The sequence below is a fragment of the Diabrotica virgifera genome, chromosome 2 (assembly GCF_917563875.1).
Source record: "Diabrotica virgifera virgifera chromosome 2, PGI_DIABVI_V3a".
Classification (NCBI taxonomy): Eukaryota; Metazoa; Arthropoda; class Insecta; order Coleoptera; family Chrysomelidae; genus Diabrotica; species Diabrotica virgifera.
The window spans coordinates 274,967,170-274,974,630 of record NC_065444.1 but is presented as its reverse complement, the minus strand read 5'-3'; positions in this window follow the sequence as shown (position 1 = coordinate 274,974,630).

Genomic DNA, 7,461 nt, shown 5'->3' with positions numbered 1-7,461 from the left:
GTGTTCCCAACAAAATCTCGAATTTTCAAATAAATTTTTTGGGCAAGTAATTATTTATCAATAATTAAATAACTTGGTGAAATAAAAGCTTTCTTGGTATAGATTGTAACTGCAGAAGCCGGTGAAAATTAAACGAATATTTTAGCAACAATTCAATTGTTAATTAACAATTTACAGTCGCAATAACAACCAAAATAATCATGAGACATTGATCAAATTTAGGAAGATTATAAAGATGTGATGCATATTTAATATTTTGTCGACAAAATATGAATTTTTCATTTTTTTGCATAATCTTTAAATGTTTAAAAAAATAGTTATAAACAAATTAACTTTTCTCAGAAATTGTTTATTATATTATAATTTTAAAAAATACTTAAAATGCGCATTTCGAAAGGTCTTGAAAATGAATGCTTTAAAAAATTTTTCCAACTATTTGCAAAAAAAGTTATGAAACAGCAAAGTAAACATACGATTACTCCGATGTTTATAATTTGTTTTAATTGTTTCAAAGCTTAAAAATGAGTTTATTGTACAAACTAATTACTCTCAAAAAAATATCAAACATTAGTTCAATGGGTATATTTTAATCAAAGAATAAAAATGTTTTTTTGTAATTTTTAGCGCGAAAGTAGGCTTGATACAGTGCCGGAGCTAAAATGTTCACTCGAAGCGATTGACACGCAGCATACAAATACTTACTCTACGTCGCGCGACGGTCGTCGCTTCGAGTGAAAATTTAGCTACGGTACTGTATTAGTCTACTTTCGCGCGTGTAAATTACAAAAAAAATATATATAATCTTTAATTAAAATATAACCATTAAATTATTAATCGATATTTTTTGTAATTAGCTTGTACTTTAAACTCACTTTTACGCTTTGAAAGAATTAAAAAAAAATTATAAACAACGTAGTAATCGTATGTTTATTTTTGCTATTTCATAACTTTTTTGCAAATGGTTGCAAAAAAGTTTTAAAGCATTCATTTTCAAGATCTTTGAAATACGCATTTTACCTATTATTTAAAATTAGAATATAATAAAAACTTTCTGAGAAACGTTAATTTGTTTATAAGTATTTTTTTAAACATTTAAAGATTATTCAAAACAATTAAAAATTTATATTTTGTCGACAAAATATTAAATAAGTATTTCATCTTTATAAGATTTCAAAGTTTGATCAGTGTATCATAATTATTTTGGTTATTATTGCTACCGTAAATTATTAACTAATAATGGAATTGTTGCTAAAATATTTATAGCATTACGCTGTAATTACTATTTTCTGCTAATTTTAATTCTTATTTTTTAATAACCTTTCGCAAAACGAAATGACAAAATTCACATGTAAATACAGGGCAGACGTTAAACGAAACGTTGAACAGATTGTATAAGCTTTCAAAGAAACATTTCTTAATTGATTACGATGTCCCAGCCTCTTAATGTCAAAAATTCTTAAAATCCATAAAGCTTGTCGATTTATGGCTGTCTCTGTTTTATCTAAGAAACCGCAGATCATTTAACATAACAGTTGGGGGTTCGTTTCGAGCCGGTCAGTTTTCTACCAGCGTCTGCATAAGGCACACCCTTCGAGCGTCGGTATTATTTCGGTCAACAACACACTGCTTGTTTACACACAATAAATAGAATATTATTACCGTTCGTTGTTTATTTATTTTTATTACATTTATTTCAATTAAATTCCGCAACTCACCCATCGGAATATATTCGTTTAATTTTCACCAGCTTCTGGAACTATAATCTAAACCAAGAAAGCTTTTATGTCACCGAGTTATTTAATTATTGGTAGATAATTACTTATCTAAAACTTTATTTGAAATTTAAAAATTTTTTTGGGAAAACCCATTTCCCAAACCGCATTTTCCGAGGAAAATTTTCGTCGGAGCAGATCGGGAAAAACATTTCTTTATGCAGAATTTAATTTCGGTGAATTTTTATTAGATTGTTTTTGGTGTAAAGTTAAAATGTTCGGAGTTATGGAGAAAAAATTAAAACACGTTTGTAGGCGCCATTTTGTTAATAAAAAAAGTAGCACACTATGTGCGGACTTTGCATACCTATATTATTAATATATATAATCATAAGATTCGATTCCAGCAATAGAATTGGCCTATTCTCCGATAATCAGCCTAGACTAATGTAGAAAAAGACAAAAAAAATAGTTTATTTTAAAACAGTTACTTTCATTAGCCTAAAAATCGTCGGTTTATAGATTATTATAAAATCTGAGTTATAAGATTTATTTTAGTTCTGTTCTAATACAGAATTCACTAGTTAAGAACCCAGCATCGAAATTTATAATAATAATCAACCCTCGAAAACGGAATGACCATAGTTCTTGTACAGCACTAAACCTTGGCACTAAATATATTTGTGTTCTTTACCCAAGGAAAGACAAACTATTATAATAAAGATACAATAAATAAAAATTTTATATTTCGTGAAAAATGAAATATCTAAATATCTATTAATCCGTTCTACAAAAAAGTTGAATACCCGAAAATGCAGAACAACCGCTATTTTTTATACGGTCGCATACAAAGCAAGAATCATACACAAGAAGAGTTGGAAGAAAATAAAATACATATATTGTTGGTAGAAGAAGCATTTATGGCTGGAAAATTATACAAGACATCCGGATGGAAAAAGGAAGACACATCGTATCACCAGAAAGAAGAGAAAAATGGAAAAAGCACTTATGCCTGGTTGCACCAACAGATTTTAAGCTTAAGACGTGCTCGAAGCTCAGCTTATGAAGCATACGCGTTGCACCATTGAAGATCAATTTTCAGCTTGCCACAATGGATTGCCACGTGCATTGCATAGACATGAATCGAAAATTATGGTGCAACGTAAGTGACACTTAAAGCGGCCCTATCTATAAACTGAGCTGGGCTAAGCTGGAGCTTAAGATTTGTTGGTGCAACCAGTCATTAAAAACTTTACTAATTAAAACCAGAGACATATTTAAAAATGCTGAAAACATACACATTAATGTACGGATACTGGCCTCCACGATAAGGATACATGAATCAGAACACTCAACGAAAAAGGTACGTAATATTAATAAAAATGTTATTTCAGACAACAAACGCAATATTTAAATTTGTCCAATTCTTGGTTTTATTGGAACAAGAAAGCGATGTTCATCAATTCATTATTTTCGTTAGTTGAGCCAATGTATTACGTTTATTGAAGGGATAAACATTCATTATGTATACCATAATATCACTTTATTGATATTACGAACTCTGTTCATTGAATCAACGAACACTATTCATTGAAACAACAACGTCGTTAATTGACCGACGAAGACTATTCGTTGTGTCAATAACAGTGTTATTTCTCCTAACGTATTTCGTTTATTTCTACAATTATTTCCGTTTTTTCTTACAATTAATTCCGTTCATTCCCACAATAAATACGGTTATTCTTACAAGCAACTCTATTCATTCTTACAATCCGTTTCGTTAATTCCTACTATGAACGTATTTTATATTAACAATTACTGAATGCATTAGCCCAATGTATGATATTGATTAATAATAATTTTTTAAATCCACCTTTTTTGTCCTAAACCTAATGGACTTTACACTGTGCGATTTCTCATAATATGAGAAATCATATTATGATTTCACTTATACAGTGCGCTGGAATAAGTGTTACTCCCCCCTCCCCTTATTAACTTATTTATTTTTAGCACATAAGCAAAACGCTCGGACAGGTCGATTTTTACAATAATCAAAGTATATTATAACATCAATGTTTCGAACTTTACACGATCCCTCTTCAGGTGACAGGCATAACTTTGATTTTTTAAATGGGAAAGTACATCATGTGACAGCTCGTTTAAAAGAGTTTGAAATAGTGATTCCAAAAATGTATATCACGTTAATCATTTTTGGGAGCGCAGGTGCAAAATTTCGATCGAATTCGTTTTAAACGCATTCATTTTTTTTTGGAATCCTGAGAAAACTAATAAGTATTTTTGAAAAATTTAGACGCAGAATAAAATATTACATTATTACCGAGGGCTGAAAGTTCCTTAGAATAAAAAAAAGCTTAGTTTGAATGGTATATTTGAAATTAAAAATCATACTAAATTTTCATTTTTCGCCCCTGTTACTTATTAAAATATCATTATAGAAGTTCTCAGGGACTTCAGACCCTCGATAATACTGTAATATTTTATTCTGCGTTAAAATTTTCAAAAATACTAATAAGTTTTCTTAGGATTCGAAAAAAATTTAAAAAGAATTCGACCCAAATTTCACGATAATAGACACACGAAAACTTCCTTCTACTACGGACTACAATGGAAACGAAATGAAATTATTATTCGGCACTTCGGCAGAGGTAACAGCATTGTTTAACAAAGAATTCTTTTTTAAACAATGGTAACACAGAGAAGCTAGGGGTATCACGATAAGGAAAAGCCGTTACATTTCAAATGGTCAAGCAAAACATTTATTGTCTCAACAACTACGTTTATTGTCACCATGAATGCATTGATTGTGGTTATTAAACGCAGTAGTAGATTGATTAAGGCATTCGTTGTTACATCAATCAGTTTACATCTATACAATAATCATATATTACTCTATATTAACAACATTTGTACATTGTTTTAATGAAATCTGTACGTTGTCACGATAAACCAAGGTAATTGCTTGTCATCTACGAAATCAAGAAAGTGAGTTGCTGCCAGAATAAACATTATTTTTTATTACATATACGAAACTACGTTATTGGCTGAATAAATTAAGTGTTATTGATTAATGTACTCTAGTTATTTTCACAATTATTATTCAATCATTGTGACAATAACCAAATACATTCGTCAATGTCTAAAAGTTTGTTGAAACAAAAAATTAAATTGTTGTTACAAAGAAATACTATTCAATAATCACTGTTAATCAATATTACGAACTAAATTTTTTGAGTGAAGTAACAGAAATTTGTAAGAAGTTGAAGACAGGAAAAGCACCTGAAAAGAAAAAGAAAAACAATAGTCCTTTTAATAATAGCCTCCCGTTTTATACCGCTGACGCGGCTTTGGGATTATAGCAGGGTAGTCTGTTATATATATATGACCTACGGTATACAAGGAAGGTAACAGGGCCAGTTCTACGCTTCAAACGCATATTATTGCCCCTGGTTTTACCCAAGGTACTTATTTTGCTCAGACTGAGTCGTCCTGAGGCCAAAAGACATTTAAAAATGTCTAGATGTTCTCGCCGGCGCGGCGCTGGGTTTCGAACCCTGGCCTACCTGCGTGGAATTCAGACATACTACCGCCTGAGCTATCCGGGCCCTTAGTCTTTTTAACAAAGCTAAAACGTCGGCAGAGTTGAAAGAATCTTACATTTCACCGATGTATACAAAGAAAAAGAAAAACTGTGAAAATTATCGGGGTAACGGTCACAAGCTCATTAAGTTAAGTTGTGTGGTGTACGGAACAATACTGAAAAATATAATCAAAGAGAGTACCATTCGCTGTAGAATAGTACCATCTACAGCGAATGGCACAAACTTTCAATACAGAGTGGCGAAGAACTACAGCATGAAAATATCAACAGCTAAGCCCAAATCCCTGGTAGTGTCAAGGGAACCCATAAGATGCAAAATAGTAATTAACACAACGAACTAATTGAACAAGTCTCGAGATTAGAATATCTGGATGTCGAAATACGCAGTTATGAGGATGTTAAAGAGAGCGTTCGAAAGCAAGCAAATAAGGCCAATTACGAGGGATATCATCTGGAGAAATAAAGATATGAGGCTGGAAGGTAAAGTACGCATATACAAATTATGTGTAATATCGATCATGACGTACGCGATAGAAACAATATGTGATGGAGCAGAAAGTAAGAGTATACTGAGAATATCAGAAATTAGAATCTTGAGGTCAATAACTGCGAAAACACTAAGAGACAGAATACCGAACGACAGAATAACAGATCAATGTAACATACAAGACATAGTACTGTGGGGAAGACAAAGAAGACGAGAGTGGAATCAGCATGTGACGAGAATGGACAGCGAGAGAATAACCCGTATAACCAGAGATTCAAAGCCAACAGCAAGATACCAATAGAAAGGCCCTTTAAAAGGTGGCGAGATAGCTGGCAGTCAACATCATAGCTACGAATACAAGCTCAAATCCATTAAGAACAAGTCAAGAGGCCTAATATAAGAAAAAGAAGAAAGAGAGTAAAAAATATAGAAGCAGAAGAGCAAGCAGGTTTTATAGCCGGAAGATCGGCGATACACCACTTATATTGCGGCACGGAACTAATGTAAAAATCCGCTAGAAACCAAGATACGTCGACTTTAAAAGAACATGCGATAGTGTCCCCTTTAAATGACTATGACAAGCATTATGTTCGACTCTGGGAAATGGCAAATAAAATGTGTTAATGATTTATATGACTGATGAAACAGTTTTTAAATGTCTGCTCTCCAAAACCTTTAATCGGAATAATAAAAAGAGAGAAAACATGCACCTGAAAAGTTTTTGAGCAGAAAATAGGAAACAAAAAATTCCATCACTTTTAAGTCAATTTTTTCATATCTATTTGTATTGAATTAAAGAAAATATCTTGGCACCAACAACGACATTTTAATTTCTAAAATAATATGAGCCGTTCACCGTGCTTCGGAGGATACATTAAGCCGTCGGTCTCCAATCGACACAAGTTACTTCAAACAGGACTAAATATACATTTGACGCCGGAACAATCCGAAAGGATCTCCCAGTACGATTATTATTATTACAGAAAAGATTTGCAATGCATCAGTTTTTAAATATCAGATTTTTATTAATTGTTGAAACGCTATAAATAGTCCTGTCGCCAGGGGGGGTACAACGGCCTCCTTAATTCAGATGGACTTACCCAAGTTTTTTTTATATATTTTGACCCGCAGAATACGAATTTTTTGGGTAACAGTTGATCCGGATGTCGATAAGATTGTTATAGACAAAGAACTTGAGGAATTACATAACAGCGATTTCTCGCAAAACAAAACATCTTTTTGTATTTTTTGGGTCATTTTAAGCAAAAAATATTCCTACAAGTTTTTTCGTAGAATGCATAGTTTTCGAGATAACCGCGGTTAAACTTTCAAAAAATCGAAAAATTGTAAATTTTAAACCCGAATAACTTTTGATTAAAAAATAAAGTAGCAATTCTGCTTACCGCATTTGAAAGTTTAAGTCAAATTATATCGGTTTTGATTATTTGCATTGCTAAAAATTTATTATTTTATTGTTAAACAAAGCTGTAAACTGTAGTAAACACCTAGTATGTGAGTGATGTTTTCTATGATTTCTCATTTAAAATCGAACGAGTAGGTAGAGTAGCTACAAGTGCAAGCGAGGCAATTTCTACGTAGCATGCGGTAAAACGCATGTATTAGGCACGGGAAACCTATGTGTT